The sequence below is a fragment of the Pituophis catenifer genome, unplaced genomic scaffold, assembly GCF_029215685.1.
Source record: "Pituophis catenifer annectens isolate HBS135680 unplaced genomic scaffold, rPitCat1.0.hap2 SCAF_1, whole genome shotgun sequence".
Taxonomy (NCBI): Eukaryota; Metazoa; Chordata; class Lepidosauria; order Squamata; family Colubridae; genus Pituophis; species Pituophis catenifer.
This window is the reverse complement of record NW_027256881.1, coordinates 101,469,948-101,490,149: the sequence shown is the minus strand read 5'-3', so window position 1 is coordinate 101,490,149 and position 20,202 is coordinate 101,469,948. Positions and strand designations below refer to the sequence as shown.

Below are 20,202 nucleotides of genomic sequence, written 5' to 3'. Positions count from 1 at the left end.
ACTCCTGCCGGCCTCGCATATTCCCGGTTCCCAATTAAGTGCTGGGATGAATGGAAGACCCGCTTTCCCGTGGGTGGAGTGCGGTACATGCGGCGTCTGCCGGTGCCTTTCTCCGAGGTTTTGGGTGCAGCCTCAGAATTAACATTCGGTCGCGGTTTTTCCAAAGGGCGGGAAAAATACCCTCTCTTTTACAATCTTTTTTTTTTTTTTCAACTATGATTTTCATGGAGAATAAAGTGTTGCGAGTCTGTTAAGAATATCCCGTTTTGGTCCATTCAGCTGACCAGCTAAGATTGGTTGAACTCATATAATAAATGAAAGATGAGTTGTAATTATCAGTCGGACCACTTTTTGACACAATTAGACCAAGAAAGGTGTGTGTGTGTGTGTGTGTGTGTTTTAAAGTGGATGTTTCTATAACAAGAGGCACTTTTCTCCTCCTGTGGTGCACAACAAATAAACTAAGACTGTTTCCATTATTAGTTCAGACTGGTTGTCAAATGTGAGTTTAAAAAGTGCTTATTACTGAATGAAAGGTGCATGGTGATGATCAGGCAGCTCCCTGTATGTAGCACTTTATCCATGCCCTGCCAGAGGATTTAGTTCAGGCTTATGCCACGCGACTACTGCAGGACCAGTGAAGATAACACAGGGTGCACAGCTGCTGCTCTGTTATCAGCCCAGAAGGAAGACCAGGTCCTTCCCAGGAAGTGGGTTGCCTTGGGTCCTCTGTGGATATTTCCAGAGAGGCACCTTCTTAACAATGTCTTAGGTTTGCTCCTAATTTCTAGGAATGACGTCAAATTCATCTTCTTCTGCCTAGTGCATTTTCTCAGACAGAGATGGCGTGTTAGTGACATTGGTAAAGACAAAACGCTAGGTATGGTGAAAAGAACAATTCTGTGATGTAATTCTCTCTTCTCCATTGCTATGTGCTCTCTAGTCCACAGCTGCTGTTCCCTAGTCTTAGCTGAGTTGAATATAATCTGCAACTGTCAGCAGTGAAGTACCGTTGGTAGCTTCTAACTTACTATATCAACAATGAGTGTGTTACATAGCATCGATAAAATTTCAAAGCTTGCTCCCTGTGTTGCTTTGTGTTTTTTGAAAAAAAGAGGGATAGAAGGTATAATATCTGTCAAATTTAGATGATGGTGAATGCATGTGTGTGCATTTTGTGAGTTATTTGGCTACATAGGGAATTGATACCCCCCCCCTCGCTCCCAGTTTCAATTGCTATATGAAGACAGCTCTCTTGTCATTATATGCACCCTCAGGTTCTGAAGTTATTCACACCTGAAATCTTTTCTTGTTGTTCTTGTTAAAAGGACTTTAAGTTGCGGATATTTTCTCTGACATTCTTATGATGTTAAAAGGTCCTGTGTATATTTAGCCCATAGAAGAGATAATAGTGTTCAGTATCTGAGAGATTGTAACATAGGAGTGGATTTTATTTTTCTATTGCCCAAGGTGCAAAATTAGAACAGTTATGTTAAAACTACAGGTAGTCCTTGACTTACAACAGTTCGTTTAGTGACAGTTCAAACTTAGAAAGGGATTTTGAAAAAAGTGACACAGGACCGTTTTTCACAGTTATGGCCTTTGCAGCATCCCCAAGATCATGTGATCAAAATTCAGATGTTTGACAACTGGTTCATATTTATGATGGTTGCAGAGTCCCAAGGTCATGTGATCACCTTTTGTGTCCTTCTGAGAAGTGAAGTCCATGAGGAAGCCAGATTCATTTAATGACCAGGTTACTAATTTATCAACTGCAGTGATTCACTTAACAACTGAGGAAAGAAAGGTCATCTAATGGGGCAAAACTCACTTAACAAATGTCTCACTTAACAATAGAAATTTGGGGCTCAATTATGATCCTAATTTGAGGGCTACCTGTACAAAGGAGTTGGTTTATTCTAGTCATCAGGAGGATATTCATAACTACAAGCAATCAGCCAGTAGACCAGGCTGTTACATGAAGTGGTGAGTTCTCCCTTACTGGGATCTTCAAGATTGGCTAGATGGTCATCTTCAGAGATGCTCTAGCGGATCCTGCTCTGAAGCAGGGGTTGGTTTGTATGACCTCCAAGATCAATTACCTTTTGATCTATAGAATGCTGTACCTGCTGTTCATTTCAGAATTTAAATTCACTGTTGGGTAAAAAACGAAACATACGAAATGTAAATAGAGATGCTTTTTTTAAAAAAGTGATGAATAAAGCCACAGGTGTTGCAAATTGTAATAGTAATCAATTTAAAAATCTAAGAGCAAAGTATTTTGCTTAGTTATTACAGGGAAACATTGGTAGCTATCTAAGAATGAGAGAGGTTCTCTTATATGGTCATATTATATGTTAGATATTTTTATTTATTTTATTGATTTGTATCCCACCTTTATTATTTTTACAAATAACTCAAGGCGGCAAACATACTCAGTACGCTTCCTCTTCCTATTTTCCCCAGCGCAACAATCCCGTGAGGTGAGTTGAGCAGAGAGAGAACGACTGACCCAAAGTCACCCAGCTGGCTTTCATGGCTAAGACCAGAAACTCACCGTCTCTTGCTTTCTAGCGTGGTGCCTTAACCATTAGACCACACAACCTCTATGTTCTTGTATAAACTATATACTTTTTTTTCTGTCAGAGAAAGGAATTTATTAAGTTTTTTAAAAATAACAATGTAAAAAAGTTGAACTTGCAACATAACTCTGTAACAAATAGTTGGTACACACCTCTTTTTCTGGTAACAGTTTACTGGTGAATTGGTACTGGGAATGGAACACTGGCATGGTTTTATTTTTTTATTTTAAATCCATGTACTTCTCTTGCAAAGCATGCTCTTTTACATATGTGGCATGCAGGTCATTGTTTGTACCAAAGATAGTTTAATTTCACTCAGCCCAAAATGGCATTGAATGGGATTCTGATTTGATCCCTGCTGCTTTGGAAACAAATTCATTTTCGGGAAGGCCTTATGAGACATGATAGATTATATGTTCCATTGACTTATATAGGAGTAGCTTCATAATGCATAGGTCAGGCTATAGTTGAGAAGTATGTGTGTATTTGCTGTTTGAGCATATCCTTCACATGAACAAATGGAGTACTACATTTCTATCACCATTTATTTGTTTTTTTAAAAGAAAAATTGTTTTAGATACAGCAACATACAGCCCGTCTCTTGTCTGCCATTTCTCTTTTTGAAACATCCATGGCCTTTTTCAAGTTCAAATGTTTGTTTTAAGTACTGTAGCTAAAATGTTGTTGATTTCAAGAAGAAACCTAGGGTTATTAAGTGCCCTACTTTCTGTGCCATTCCTGTGCTCAAGATTACAACTTTTGAAAGTGGTTTTTCTAAAGTAGATGGTGAAATAGCTCACTGTTTTTTCAAGTGTTTATGTATTATAGCATTTGCCCTTTAAGGCATGTCTATATGTCATTCCAGAAGGGATGTGGTGGCTCAGTAGCTAAGACGCTGAGCTTGTCGATCAAAAGGTCGGCAGTTCAGCAGTCCGAATCTCTAGTGCCATGTAACAGGCACTATTATCCTGTTACCTGTCCCAGCTTCTGCCAACCTAGTAGTTCAAAAGCACATAAAAAATGCAAGTAGAAAAATAGGAACCACCTTTGGTGGGAAGGAAACAGCGTTCCATGCACCTTTGGCATTTAATCATGCCAGCCACATGACCGCGGAGTTGTCTTCGGACAGCGCTGGCTCTTCATCTTTGAAACGGAGATGAGCACCATCCCCTAGAGTCGGGAATGACTAGCACATATGTGTGAGGGGAACCTTTACCTTTACCTATATGTGATTCCGTGTTAAAATAAATTTTAAATGTGCTCATCCTAATACATCCCACTCCTCCCACAGCTCATATCCCACTCCTACATCAATCCAATCATTCTGGAGCACATACTTGGTAGAAAGAAAGAATCACCAATATAGGGCTCTACTGGGGAATTTGCAGTTCTAGAGACAACAATATCCAGTTGCTGCTGGACAACAATATCCAGTATTTTTTTTGCCTTTGAATGTAATTGCTAGGACTGCAGAGAGCTATACTTTACCGATATCCCATTAGCTCTGTGACCTTTGTCAAAGAGGGACAATATTGTGGGGTAGCAAGAAGTCTGATGAGATTTACGTTCAAATCTCACATAGTCACAAAACTTGCTGCGTGGCCTTTTCCTCCTTTTTTTTATTTATTTTTGCCTGACCTCACAGGTTTGTTGTGAAGTTAAATTGCATTGAGTAACAGAAGTGTGCTTCAAGGTGCTTATGGCCCATTCCACTTCACACCAGTCAGCCATTATTTCCATGGATTGGAAATGATGTAATTCCACCTTTCGAAGAAGTATGGAATGAAATCATAATGCTGTAATAAATGTTCTGTTCTCCTCTGTCTAACTATATTTCCTCTTTTTGTTATCTAGGCACTGGCTTTCGTTATAATAAAGATAAAAGTTGCAGTTTACTTGAGTCTCCTTGCACAGAACTTGCTTGCAGGGCATTGTACTGTAATATACCTCAAGTATGAAAGCCAAATAGATCATCTTTGCCATTGGTCTTAGTCAAAATCTATGGGGGATCATGACATTTGAGAAATCACTATATTGGTCTTATTTCTTGTCTTGATAAACCTTGAAGATTTTGTATTCTATGGTGAAATTGTCTGAGTTTTTCCATAACATTCAAAAAAAAAAAAAAAAAGCAAGGGCATTGTTTTGATTTGTGCTTTACATTTTCACATTTGTGATATTTGAGGTTACTTTATTTTAAAAAGAGTTATCATGTAGAAACTTGGAAGGGAAACATAATGTTATAAGATAAATTTCACTGCAATATTAAATGAAGAATAACTCAGCCATTACTCAGTCATGATTTTATTGGCCCGATAGAGATCTTCTGTTCCAAAAATAGAAACAGCTAAATATTGGGACACATGTAGTACCTACTACTAAAAGTGCAATGAAACCATACGTTAATTGTATAGGTTGTGTGTTCCTTTTGAGGATCTTCACTTTATGGGACTAAAGAAGACTTTAGATTTACACAGTGGAAACAAGTAATTTGGAAATTTGCTACAGATCATATTTCTATTACTAACCTATATGAGTCTCAATTTTTCAATTGGGCACTCAAAAGAAATTCAAGTGTAAATGAAAAATTTCTATAATCCCAAAAATGTGCATAATTTCTGTAGTCGGAGAGGTGTGCATAATTTGCTGTATGATTTTGATTCAGTGGGAACATGTTAAAAAAAATGAAAGAACAAAAGTTTAAAAACTTTGGAAAGCTATATCACAAAATATATTTTCTGTTTTTGTATTTTTATACTCATTACCATGTAGAAGAGTGGTTTGTGCAGGTAATAATCATAAATGTGACCCAAAAATCCTTTTAGAGTTTAGGTCCAGGTTGAGAAAAATGCTTTTCTAGTTGGTATTATTCTAAAAATGTCAGTTGTGGAGTAATAGTTTGGAGCTTTATCTGTAATAACAAACTTAGCCTTGAACTTCTGGTTAAAAATTCTGGGAATTAATCCCAATACATCTGGAGAACACTAGTGCTTCAAAATACTAACATTAATTAGATAATTGAATATAACTGAAAAATAACAGTCAATTTAAAGTTTTAAAGTGATATTGATTTCATCAGTGAGTGTTCAAACTAATTAAAATGTCTCAAAGTCCACTCTTTAAACTCATGTTAGTTCCGAAATTTCTCGGTGACTTCACATATGCTCATACTTGAAGATAAAATCAAATGATAAATGCAAACAACCCTTCCTCCTTCCAACCTGTTCCAGTTGGTAGTCTCAAATTGAATTTAATCCACTTTGCAAAACCAGCATTTTCTAAGCAATAAAATGAATGCAAACTCCTTTGGGCTAAAGTCAAGATAAAAACTAATTTGAATTGCATTCAATTCCTGGTAATTTTAATGAACTTGTCCATGTGCTTTTCTTGGCAACAACCACACAAATTTACCATTCTTTTTCAATTTTCTAGTTAGCTGCAACCCCGTAATTTTATGCCTCCCATCCAAGTACTAACCATGTCCAACCCTACTTAGTTTCTTTTAAGATCAGCCAAAGCTAGCTAGATCTTGCATCTATCTGGTCTTTCTCCATTGCTTTTGGGAGAAACAAATGGCTGGGCAATCAAAATAATATTTAAAGCAATTTACTAGATTCAGATATAGGTATTAGCAGTAAGTCAGCAGAAAAAGTCTTTATTCTTCTGCTATCAACAACAAGCCCTTTTAACACACATACAAATGTACACACATACTCGCAAACATATATATCCCTCATACTCCATATAGAATAATGCAAATAGAATAGGTTTATGTTTTAGGATAAAGGAAAATAGAAATTGAGCTGCAGTAGCTCATAGCACTCTTATGTTCATCTGTTGACTTTTTTTTAATACATAGGAAATAATTAAATAGTAACATTGAACTGAGTAATCTAATCCATTGTTATCCCTATAATACTAGATATCCTATGCATCAGGCATTCTTAATTGATGCCATCTTACATAACTGATTGACCTGTAGTATCTAACTGTTGCTTGGCAAATAGTTTACTGCAGACTTTTCAAATGTGGCATCATGTCCAGGTAAATATTCCAAAATTTTATTATTATTTATGCTAATGGTCACCCTTCATGTCTTTTCAGGTCTGGAGTACCTGTCTGACACCATGCTAGAATTTGAAATGTTCTTAAGCTTAATGTTTTGTGAGTTAATACCCTAACCCCATTTTAGTCAGAAACGAGAGGGAAAAACTCATCAGGCAGAAGCTTGTCTATTTCAAATAGAGCTATCATGATGTAAACTATTTCCCCCATATTCTTTGCAACTTGTAGATTGTTTGTGATGGTATCTTCATTAGATATCCTGACCCTGAATACAGTTGTGATTACAGGGATGTAATATTGATATTGTTTGTACCATTATTCTATCAGAGATTCAGGATCAATCAAGCACAACATAATGGGCTATTCAGTTTCCAGGTTTTGTATAAACCTTGAAAAACAGAGCTATTACTTTAAGAGTTATAACTTGACTGAAGAGAGGAGCAGTGCTTGAGTGTGGCCCAAAGCACTTCTGGATTATTTCAAAGCATGATAGATCTGTTGCTTATACAGTATTCTTTATTTATACCAGATAAATTTAGTTGGCATGTGGACATACCGTAATTAAAATGGGTGCAGCATATTAACTTTTTTTTAATGTGCATTAGAAGCATGTTGGCACTTACCTAATTGGCGTGTTGGCTTCGTAATAAGAGAGCAGTAATTATTCATAGTAGGTTGTAAGACATTACTTCTCTTGTAAATGTCCAGTTTATTCACCAACAAGCCAATCCTTCTATGCCCTGTAGAACTTTAGATAACTAATATTGCTTGATAGCTATGTACAGCAAAGATACCTAGTAAATCTCTCCAAATCTCTCCTGCCATCTACATTCTACTAAACATATGTGCAAGCTATTTTAACACTCACCTACAGATTTCCAAATCTCCCACAGTGATTTATTTATATGACTCAGTATCTGCACACTCCTCTGAATAGCTAATGAGGGTAAAAGGAGAATATTTCTTCTTTCCTAAAAACTGCATATGCTGGCCATGTTTTCCTTTTTCTTAATTTCATGTGGTTGGCTTGTTGTTGAACTTTATTTGCACACATTTTTTGTGTGATTGTCAGTGCTATTTTATTCACTGTGGTTTTGCTGATATCATTATTCAGAGTGAGTTTTTCTAATCAGAAAAACAATATTCTCCTTAGAATATTTTACAAATTATTAAAATTAAAACAATTGCCCATGATCACTCTTGCCTAGAAATGAAAACAAAGAGGTAAACTAAAAGATGAAAAAGTGATCTTATTCTACTTTAAGGAGAGCTCAGGAATAGCAATAAAGATGGCCATCTTTTCACAGACAAATTCAGATTAGTAGATCGAAGAAACATCTTCAGCTGCTGTCTTGTTATTATTGGAATGTACATATACCACTTGTTCTTCTGTAAGCAAATCCATGCACCAGACAAAATCAGAATAAGAGTGAGATGCTTAAAACTTCTCCAGAACCATTTGATTTTTGTCTGAATTGCCCATTAATGGACATCACCTGGGTAACAGTGCCATCTCTCACTTGATGAAGTACCATATTTGCTGCATGAACAGGGCTCTATATTTAATTAGCTGTATGAGAAAAATAATTCATTGTTTCAGAACTTAGAAGCAAATTACTTGCTACGTATTTCATTTTTGCATCATAAACTACCGTAACTATTCTACACCAGATACTGTTATCTTTATTGTAAGACATAAAGACTAACTGCTGATAATTGTCTTTTAAAATAAAACTTCATTTGTTTTAAAGGATATCATGCCAAGGGCATCTTGTGTTTCAGTTATGATTTGATTCACTATAATGAGTAACATGGGTGGCTTTCGGTGTTCCTCTATGTATCAGAAAAAAAATATAGATGCGAAGCATAAAGGAAATCCAGAAAAATATTTTGCAGTACAAACACAATCATATAATTATTTATCCTCTGTGATGAAGATTTGCCTTTGGGCTAATAATGGACAATCCTTCCAAATGTTTTTGCTCTTCAGTAGATATGAAACATATTGTAAGTATACATGTATGTCTGGGTATGTAGATAGTAACCTGTGTACATCTATTTGCGAAGTACGCATCACATATAGGTGATTTAAGATCTATCTATCTATCTATCTATCTATCTATCTATCTATCTATCTATCATCTATCTATCTAAAATTTGATTTATATTTTCTCTTTTATTTTGTTACAAAACAGAATATTAAAAAGTTAAAATCACAGATTAAAATTAAATTGGTCCTAATTTACCAACCAATTTGTTTAGTAACAGTTCAACGTTACGATGTTATTTAATAAACAGCTGTGCAACCAATCCTTACTTTTAAAACTATCTCAGTGTTGCTTGGCCATGTGATAGCCATTTGCTTGCTTCCCAGCCAGCTTGCAACAAGCAGAGAGAATGTGGAAGCATAATTGTAAGTTGTGATCATGTGATGCTTTGCTTAATGACCACAGTGATTTGTTTAACAACCAAATGGGAAGTGATGTCATAATTCTGCTATGTGATTTTTCCACTTAATAACTGTGCTCCTTAGCGACAAAATTACCGGTCCCAATCATGACAGCAAAGCGAGGACTACCTATACTGGAATTATTTAACAAACGCCTGAGACAGTTTTATAGACTTTTCCCAGAGGCTGGGAGAGTGGGGTTGAAAGCAACTCCTGAGGAATGTATTGCAGAGCCTGGTCCCAGCTGAGGAGAAGGCTCTGTCCTTCTGTGCCACAAAGGTGGGCCTCTCTCTTAGGTTGCTCCTAGGCTGTTTAGCATGTGCCTGCAGGAATTGCTTCTGTAGTTCCTAACAGCTAGCAAGGTTGGCAATGGCAGAAACAGTTCTTAGTTTCTCCCCTACATAATACTCTGCTGGTTAGCACAAACAGCTGAAGTTGTCCCTGATATGTAATTGGCAAATGGCAAATCTCTCCATGCAGGAATCATATGACCCATGTACTTTGTACTGATTAAGAGCCCCATTTTGTTCCAACTTTCAGCTGTTGTTCAAGGATAAATCCCAACTGACAGCACATTACGGCCTACGATGGGGTGTAACCAAGGTGTGGAAAAAAAATCCAAATCCAATTAGCATAAGCAAGGTAATTGGTAGATGAAACGTAATGGTGGAAAGGAAGTTCTCACCACAGTCACCACCAATAACTTCATGGGGCTCAGAAACACTCCCAGGTAGCAAACCTGCTTTTACAGGAAGGGCGCAGCTCTATCCAAAACAGGCTGAACCTCAATCCTCAAGTCCAGTTTTCTCGTTACAACAGCCTCCTTTCTTGTCTGGATTTAATTTAAGCTTATTTCCTCATTCATTTTATTAAATTCAAATGTATCTGTTGTTTCCTTAGAAATGAATGGCAAGGAAGAATAGAACTGAGCATCTTTTGCATACTGACCCAAAACCCTAGTTGAGTTCTCTAAGCAGTTTCATGCAGAGATTGCATTGGGACAAGATGGGATGCCATAAACGGTATGTGTGTGTGCATGTGTCTAGGTGTTGAATATTAGTCCATCTTGCCCTTGAAGCTGATAGTTAAATGACAGAAATTTGGAAACTGCTTTTAAGTTTGCCTTTTTCCAAGTTCTGGGTAAGTGTTCAAGAGTGTTTCGCAAATTAATAGGAAAGTACCGTATATACAGTGCATCTTACTTCCATTCTTTGAATAATCGCATTGGTTCTTATAAAGCCACATGCATGAGGTGAGCTGTGGAAAATCTCTTGGGGCTTCATCTTCACCTAAACATGAGTTTCTCATTTAAAGCATGTTGGAATTTGCTATGGTTGCTCATAAACTACCTGTAAGCATTCATTTCCAATATAAAATTCTATTATTTTAGATGGAGAAACTTGTAAATGAATTTCCTTAGCTTATTAGAACAATATAGAGTATCTTTCAGTTTAAATTTATGATGTTTAAGCTAAAAGAGGTACAGTATACCATACAAAGACAATGTTAGGCTTTGAAAATAGAAATGATTATTATTGGGAACAATGTATTCCAACAGTGAAGTTAATTAGATACTAAACTGTATATAAAGACTTGGTGGAAGTCTTTGGCTTGGTGGAAGCAATATATTAATAGAATACTTAAAATACACTCTTAACATTGTATCAGTGTAGAGCTTTCCTTTAAGAAAAAAAGAAGGCTATTCATTGCTAATTTATATGAGTGCATCTTATATAGGGGTATGTGTGTTGTTTCTCTCTCTCTCTCTGTGTGTGTGTGTGTATTTTAAATATTTTTAATTTTTTAATATTTTTTAGTATTTTTAATACTCAAAGTTTAAATTTGTTTTAAATTGATTGGGGTTTTAAATTTGTCTGGGCCAAACTATTTAATTTGATTTTATCTCTGCTTTTTAAATTGTATATATATGTATTTTATTGTTGGCTGTTCACCGCCCTGAGTCCTTCGGGAGTAGGGCGGTATATAAATCAAATAAAAGTAAAGTAAAAGTAAAGTAAAGTATTATTAAAACGAAGATAAAATGGTCTGGTATAGTAGACACTCATACTTGTGAAGGCTCTTAGTGTTAAACATGTTTGAATAAAGATGACTCTTGGGCAGCATAATGTAAACAGAACCTTAAGATAGGAGTTATCCGCTGTACATTTGTTGGTAGGAGACACATGTCAAGATTTTGATAAGTACTGAACATATTGCATGGCTTTCCTGATAAACTGAACTTTGCGAGTCTGAGTTTCTTTGATACAGTTTTAATTTTGCCCCATGATCTTTGTAGATTGAAGTGCCTGATCACTTCAGAAAGTTCTTCGTATGTTTAAAGTTTATAATTGAATTGTCAGGTGAAGAGTAGTTTAAAGCAGTGTTTCATAACCTTGGCCACTTGAAAATGTGTGGACTTCAATCTGCCAAGGTTGAGAACCTGGTTTAAAGAAATGACAACTATTCCTTTTCTTTAAATGTTAAAGAAGATTTCCTTTTAGAAAAACACAAGGAAAAATTGCAAAGAAAATCACACATTTTAAAGGGATTCAGTTTTAAAAATTAAGGTGTTTTGCTATGTGTTATTGATGTAATGGCAATAGAGATTGGCAACAGAGACAATGTAATTCTGTATTGCAATTTACCACAGCCATTCTGCTTTTTAAAAAATGTCTTCTGGGTTTCTTTAAAGAAGGGCTACCAGATATAAACTTCAGTAATGCAGATAACCATTTGATTGACAGTAAAAAAAAAATATACAGTACTCTAAACTCTTTGATGCCTAGTTATCGATCAGCATTTTGCAACCAAGATCAGGAAGTTTTACATAAAGGGGCTTTGCTTTTATTCTTAGTCTTCTCCAAGAGTTAACTATAGTATTTTTTAAAAAAACTGATTTCAATTAAAATGCAAAAAAGAAGAAGGGGAATAGATGTATATCATCTTTAAAGCTTTGGTTACAATTAGATGTATTTTACAGATTTCTTAACAGAGAAGAAATATGTATTGAGTTCAGTGGGATTTATTTTTAATTTGTATTTATATTGTATTTGTACTGAAATGCATGCTAAAAAGAGTATCTTGTAGTTTCTTAATTTAAGAGGAGAATCAGGTTATTTAAGTTTATTTTAATTTAATTCATAATAGAATAGTTTGTGTCAGAGTGAATCTGGACTGTATTTTGCCTTTGACTCCACCCATTTTTTTAAAATGCAGCTTTTGGGGAGGGAAATCACACGTGCCAATATTAGAGCCATTTTCTCGTTATCGTGAACAGTAAAATAATGCGCCTCTTCCATAATGACCCTGTGAATTTATGCATTTATTTTGTACATTTGTGCTGTTTTATTTGTGCATCTTTGCCTGGCTATTACTAACTAATAAGCTGTCTCTTCCAGCTTTTTGCATAGATTAGGAACTGAAATGTGGGAACCAGTTTTGGAAAGGGCTGCATGTTAACTGGATATATTTTCAACAACTCTTTAGAAACTTGAGAAGATACACCTTGGTTCTTAGTAGTCAACCCCTTTTTCCAATTCTGTTGATGTACTTGGAAGTGTTTTAAGACTAAAATCCTGAGGTTTTGGAGCATTTGGCAGTTAGGGACTTTCCTCCCAATTGGTTTGTGAGGGCAAACCTACAGCTCCAGACTGAATTCTCATGAAGCCATGATTGTTGGGGAAAAAAAATGGATGGTCTGACATAACATACACTGTATGAACAAGAGGAATTACAGAATAACAAAGTTCAAAGGGACCTTGAAGATCTTCTACTCCAACTCCTGCTCAAGCAGGAAATCCTATACCCATATTTGATTCATCATCTTGCTGATTTTGACTCATGGGATTCAGGGGAAAGAGAATAGATCACAGGATCGGCATCATAGAAATGATTCTGCCAGGTGATTTCAGAAATAGAATTGCAATTGGAAGTTGCCAGCTTGCAGCTATCACTTGGTTGTCTAGAGGCAATTGGCTTGACATTTTTTCCCCTTAAAATCTTTCATATACATGCATATCATGCATATGCCAAACCCCCACCATTTGGAGAACTGCATAAGTTTGCATGAGATATGCAAGCCTCAATTTTTGCATTCTTGTTCTAAAAGATCCCTTCCAACAATAATTAGCTGTTTTCTTTGTAGAAATATATATTTTAATTATATATAATTCTGCACGAGAAAGCTTTTAAAAATTAGTTTCTGTGGATTCCACCTCCTAACTGCAAATTCTACTTTTGACTTAGTGATGAAAAGAGGTACCCAACATAGCTATTCTGAATTACTTTTACAATCCTATGGCTGCATCCATGTAAAGAACATTATTTTTTTCACCCAGCCATTGAAATTCTAATTTCAGGTATTCATATTGAATACACAATTATATGTATTTTCTTTTTTTGCAAATCCAATTAAATTTTATTTACTGTACTTAAAAATGATATCTTAGAAAAACTGCTGTTTAAAATGGCAAGCATGTGTGCCTGTTTACTGACTTTAGTATTTGTGGATTAATTAGAGCAAACAGTAGAATATCAGCATATGTTGGTTAGCTGCAAGAGGAAATCATGCCATTGTACATATTGAGTGTCCTACATTTGGCTCGATCTCAAAAGCCAGAAATGGGCTAAGAATGCAGAGTTCTCACAGAATTTTGTGGCTGTGTTCATACAGTGTGCTAAACTATATTTTGATCTAATTGGGGGTTGTCTAATAAGCGTTAGTGGCTGGGTTTCACACAACCTTCTATGTTATAAATCATTCTTCCTTCCCACTATTATTTTCTCCGTCTTTCCTCCAAACAATTCAATCTGATGCTCTTCATTATAATTTTGGTTTGGAGCATACTGCCATCCCCTTTTGAGGAATAAACTGAAATTCAATATAATGAAGCATATTCTTTTCACCTTCTTGGAACTCTGGGTGGGGATATATATCTGAGACCATGCAGTCAAGCCTCTGTTGCAAGAAAACTTTTTATTTGTTTTAAGTTTTTTTTTTTAGGACTTGAAAGCAACTTGTTCATTTAGGGAATTTACACATAAAAATAGCCCTCTTGGGTTATTAATTCTATTGAAGGATATGCATCTCATGTATTTTATTGTTTTATTTAGCTGCCCTTAACTTTCTACTAATAAAACTTCAAGCTATCAATGATTTAGAAATATATTTCTAAGGATTGGTGTATTTTGCACTTAAGAATAAACATGTGTCAACCTACTCCTAATGATATCACACACATAAACTGTGAACTCCCATTTGCACTTCTACAAATACATAAATAGAAATATCTGTTGTAGTCAGGAAAGAATCCAGTTCCTTTCACTTCATGCCATCTATACTTTTTAATCTGCAAAAAGTATCTGGATTTATATACATGGACATATGGTATAAACATCTGTACATCATTTACAAAGTATATATCATAATCCCCCCCCCTTTTTCCCCTATGCATTTTGTAGTCAGGTCTATGTAGATTTGTTTGGACCACAAGACCCTAACACTAATAAAGTTTGCAGTAAAAACCCAGGAACACAAAATTCAAGTTTCATCAATCAAAAAATTCATTAACCTTATGTTCAATTTTTAAAAATTAGTTTTCCACTTGTTTGAATTGGATTTGTATGTCAGAGTCAACCATAAACTGCTGACTGCAAGTAATATATTGCATTAATGTTCTACATTAAGCTTTTGACTCCTCCTAAACAGTAAATGGTTTTCAAACTACATATCTATGTTTTGGCAATGTTATGCCATATGAATACAGAATGCACATTATTATTTCCAACTACCACAAACTCCAGAGTCTAACTCTGGGTTTCAGTAGATTGACTTAAGGTTAACAGATCCATCTAAACTAAACCACAAAGAAGGCCATTCTGTATTCAGATAGCGTGCAAGATTTCACTACTTGCGGGGTTTTTTTATAATGAACATCACAAAAGATAACCCAGTATAAGTCTTAACAGCTTCATTTCTTCAGGGTCTCAAAAGTATTTAGTTCTTTCTTGCAATGACTATCATGGATAGCAAAATGGCATTTGTTGAAACAACACAAAAGAGGCATTACTCTCCTAGAGCGTAGCCAGACAACTGTATTCATATGTTACCCCTCTAGTCTTTGAGTCAGCAGAAAACAGTGCCAACATAAATTGCACTGCCCTGACTGCCAAGTCTGTTCTGATTCAGAAGAAGCTAGTGGTGCTGTCCTCCGTTTTAATGGAGGAAAATTTAAAGAAAGCAATCAGTGGATTCACCTGGCTTTGTTTGCCCTCCTACCAAGCGCCAGTTGCTGGTGAGAAAAATAACATCGATAGCTCTCCATAATATGGGGTGGGATAGATGCCAATAAAGGAGAATATTTGTAGCTCAGGGTTGAAATGAGGAGTCCTTCGTGCTCTCTGAGCTTTCTTGCAGACGCTTCATTACCCAAACAAGGTAACATCATCAGTGCTAGTCGTAGGATGCTTAGGGTGAGGATTTAGCATCCTTTAAATATTTGCTCAAGTGACAGATTGCAGGTATGACTTTCCTTAACTTTTCCTCCATTAAAACTGTGAGGAGAGCACCACTGGCTTCTTCTGAATCAGAAGAGGCTTGGCAGTCAGAGCAGTGCAATTCATGTTGGCACAATTTTCCAACCTTTTGGGCACCAGGGACTGGTTCCGTGGAGAGAGATTTTTCCATGGACTGGAGGGTGTGTGGTTTTCACATGCTACCTGTATCCTGCAGATGGGGCTTCGCTTGTTTGTGTGGCCCAGTTTCTGGCATACCATGGCCCAGTGCCAGTCCATGAACCAGGGGTTGGGGACCCCTGTCTTAGACTATTTCTAATATGGGTCTAGTGTTCCTTTGCCCCCAAACCATGCCCCAAAGTAACCAAGCTGACAAGTTCGAGAAAAGAGGTGCTGGGTAAATCAGGAGCACCCCTCCTTAGTAAATCACCAGTGCAGAAGAGGGTGCTGGGATAATAAAAGGCGATTACTAGGACATATTCATGCATATATTTGGGGAATAGGAGGATGAGCCACAATTGACTGTTTAATAAAACTAGTTATGTAGATTTCATACCTATGAGAATGTTTAACTATGTAAAAACGGGCAAAGTATGAAATAGCTCTCGGCTTTTACCAGGTAAGTTTTATGATCAAATCTAATGCCCTTGTCATACTTTATGCTATCAGAAACATTAAATAAGTTTTTAAGCTATATGCATTTTGCATCAAGATGATACCCAGATGAATAGTCCAATAGCATAAGTCTCATTCTGTGCTTTCTTATAGGGAAGTTGGTCAGTAATAGATACATCAAAAGTATGCAAATAGGGAGGAATGGCTTCAAATGGAGTACAGTATTCTTAGAAATTTGGAAAGAGAAAAAAGTGCATGAAAAATGTCTGTAATGATTAAACCACTATCGTCTTGTTTAATCTCTGAGAAGAGACTAAATTCACATCATACCAAGACACGGCTTGCTTGACATCAGAGGTGGGTTTCAGCAGGTTCTGACCAGTTCTGGAGAACTGGTAGCAGAAATTTTGAGTAGTTCGGAGAACCGGTAGTAAAAATTCTGACTGGCCCTGTCCCCATCTACTCTCTGCCTCCCAAGTCCCACTGATCGGGAGGAAATGGGGATTTTGCAGTAACCTTCCCCTGCCACGCCCACCAAGCCATGCCCACCAAGCCATACCATGCCCACCAAGCCACCCCCACAGAACCGGTAGTAAAAATTTTTGAAACCCACCACTGCTTGACATGGTTTATTGGATAAACCATAGCTGGCTCCTTTTATACCATACACTCAGTGGTGGGTTGCCCCCGGTTCGCACTAGTTCTATAGAATCGGTAGTAAAACCGGCAGGAGGCTCCACCCACCAACCCCGACGTCATCAAAATGCTTCTGCACATGCGAAGAGGGCGTGGCCCCGTTGCGAACCGGTAGTAAAGGTAAGTAGAACCCACCCCTGCATACACTGACCCATAAACCACATTATGATTTATCTTGCAGTATGGCATTATGGATAAAGTGTGTTAGCAGTGAAAATTGCAAACGTTTTAGAACACTTATGGATTAGGCAAGAATGTTATTTGGTTCAAGCTTCTGTCCCCACAGTGGACAGCCATCTGCTTTTGGGAAGCCCACAAAATAGTATCCTGTTCTCACTTTCTTCAGTTACTGACATCAAGAAGATTTTATTCCAGTTTATTCCTCTGATACTATAGTTAGCTATAGCAAAGAATGGAGGCATGATTTCGGAAAGTTGAAAAGAGATATGGTAGGTAAGGGTTAACAATTGTATCAGGTTGACCTTCTCTGGTAAGATGTTCTTGTGCCAATTTGGGTCATATTGGAAAAGGGAGTTCCAATATGAAACGTCAAAACGATGGGCACAACTGGGTGGTTGAAACTCAGCTCTTTTTAATGTGTGTCAGATATATCTCACACATTTAAAAAGGGGAGGGGCTTAAGTCATTTGGTGTTGAAGCCTTCCCATTGGAATACCTATTCTGTTGTAATGATTGATATAATGATATAAAAAGATACTATCGTATGACAACAGAATAGGTATTCCAATGGGAAGGCTTCAACACCACATGATAAGAGAAAATTAGACACTTGTCAAAAAAAAAAGTGCTTATTAATAAGTTACTTTTCTATGAAATTAAGGGGGGGAAACTCTTCAAATGATTAACAGCAGATAAATGCTCTCCCTGATGATCTCATAATTAGAGGTCAGCAGGGTATTAATTACACCTGGTTAAGATTAAGAAGCAGGACAATTAAAAACAAGTTCATAAGATTTGACAACATCATCACATTCTTTGTAGGTTTGGAACACTATGACCTAGAGTATCGGTCATAGCTGGGCAATTCAGAAATATAAATAGTGAAAAGAACATTGAATTGGCTAGGAGAAAATATTCCTTTTGGGATTTTCTGACAGTTGTCTGGAGGCTGCATTATTGACTGAAGCTAAGGAATGTGGATTGAGGCAACCAATGAATGATAAGAGTATATTCATATAAATAACTATTATGTCATTTTAAGTAGTATTCATCCCTCCTGTTTATCATTCTATTGTAAAACTATTGCTTTGACTATATAACTAAGCTGTTATGCTTTTTTAAGCCACACTCAAACAAAATTGTGTTATTGATAATTACAGTGCATCCTGAGATTTGTTTAGTATTGCTAGAACTTATTTTTGAAAAACTATGGCGCACAAGGCAAACATGTACAAGAAATATTGGGTAGTGTTTGCTTGTGCTTGTATTCATGGTAGCTTGTGTTTCTTAACAAAAGAGCTAATTAATGTATGAAAATATATAATTTCCCACTCCAGATTTTTTAACTATGGGAACTAAATATGGCCACTTTTATTTGTTTTCTCTTAGAGTGAACTCGAGAGTATTACATAGGAATGTAATATATGTATTTGTAATATATGTACGTGCTCCGGTGGTGAAATCTGAACCGGTTTGACACTGGCTCGCTGGCCACGCATGCACGCCATGTGCCAGATGCGCATTATGCATGCATGAGCAGTGCACACCAAATACACGCTGTGTGTCAAACGCGCACTGCATGCGCTGTGCATGCGCACATGCGCAATGAGCACCAAAAGGAAGCTTGGGAAGGTAAGTAGAACAGCAGGGGAGGAATCAGCTGTGCCACGCGATTTAGATTTCCTGCTTTCTAGCGATTTTAAATTGTGCAGAACAGCTGATTGTCAGAAATACTGGTTCGGAGGAACTGGTAGCTTTTTTTACTACCAGTTTGCCTGAACCGGTAGCATTTCACCACTGATGTGCTCCCCTGCACATATGCCAAGCCCAAAGCGTATTGCAAAAAATTGTGATATTTTTGGAAGCTTTCACTCACAAGCAATAAACATAGACCTCATAGCAGGGGTGAAATGCTTCCAGTTCAGACCGGATCGCCTGATCCGGTAGCAATGGAGGCGGGTGGTTCGGAGAACCAGTAGCAAAAATCCCTGCCCCCCCCATGCCCAGCTGAGCCGTGTGATCATCAGAGGCTTTTTTTCTTTTAAATGGCTCTGACGATCCAAGCTGAGTTGCCTTGATCGGCAGAGGGTTTAAAGTTTTTTTTCTTTTAAATGCCTCTGACATCCAAGCTCTGAAGATCCCAGCTGAGTTGCCTGATCGGCAATCAGGCAACTCAGCTGGGATTGTCAGAGCCTCTTGAAAGCATTTTTTTACAACCTCTTCGCTGAAGAGGTTGTAGAAAAAATGGTTTTAAAAGTTTTTTAAAAAAAATTGGCCACACCCACCCAGTCACATTACCCCACCACCAAGCCACGCCCACAGAACCAGTAGTAACAAATTTTAGATTTCACCACTGCCTCATAGTCTTATTTTCTTTGATAATGTATGTCTTATTAGTATTGCTTAAGTCTAAGTCATTGGGATGAGTTCTATTAGAAGGCTAATTGAATATACATCCAGTGAAGTTACCCCATTGGTCCAGGCTAAGATATCAAGTTGCTGGTGATATCCAATTGAATATCTCTCATGATTGTGGTGAAATAGAATTCTAATAAAAACACAATTAAATAGATTCTAGACCGTGGTCTAACTCTATCTGGGGAATGTAAGGCATTGGATGGGAACAATCAAGCAATCCCTGCAGGATGCTATTTGTCCAGAAACTATCTGGGTCACTCTCAACTCCAAGTTGGCTCAGCATAGGGTCACATTGCCCCTGAAAGATCAGCTGTGTGAATTGCAGTTTCTCCTGGATTTGGAACTTATGCTTGCGTAAGAAGTGGAACCAGTGGCCAGCTGAGCATTTGCCTGACTTTGGCTGGCGTACCAGTTGAAACTGTTTTTGAAGCAGATGGCCTGGCAACAGTAAGGTCCTTATTATCCGCAGATCAGATTATTGAAATTTGCTGCAGTTGAGAATGTCTGTGAAGATGACTCAAGAACTTCAGGTGGTGCAGAATTCAACAGCCCACTTGCAGCTTGGTAAAAAGCATTTTAGCAGTACTACATCAATGTTGTGAGTGCTACAGCATCGATTCCCTCCAAGTCCAATTCAAAATGCTGGTCAGATGCTTTAAGACTACATTATTTGATCCAAGATAC

The 20,202-nt window shown here is 37.0% G+C and overlaps 1 protein-coding gene across 1 annotated transcript in view; it reads left to right on the top strand.

Annotated features, from left to right (window-relative positions):
• Positions 1 to 20,202, top strand: part of FOXO3 (forkhead box O3) — a 136,196-nt gene that overhangs the window by 2,126 nt on the left and 113,868 nt on the right. The gene's annotated exons all lie outside the window — the stretch shown is intronic.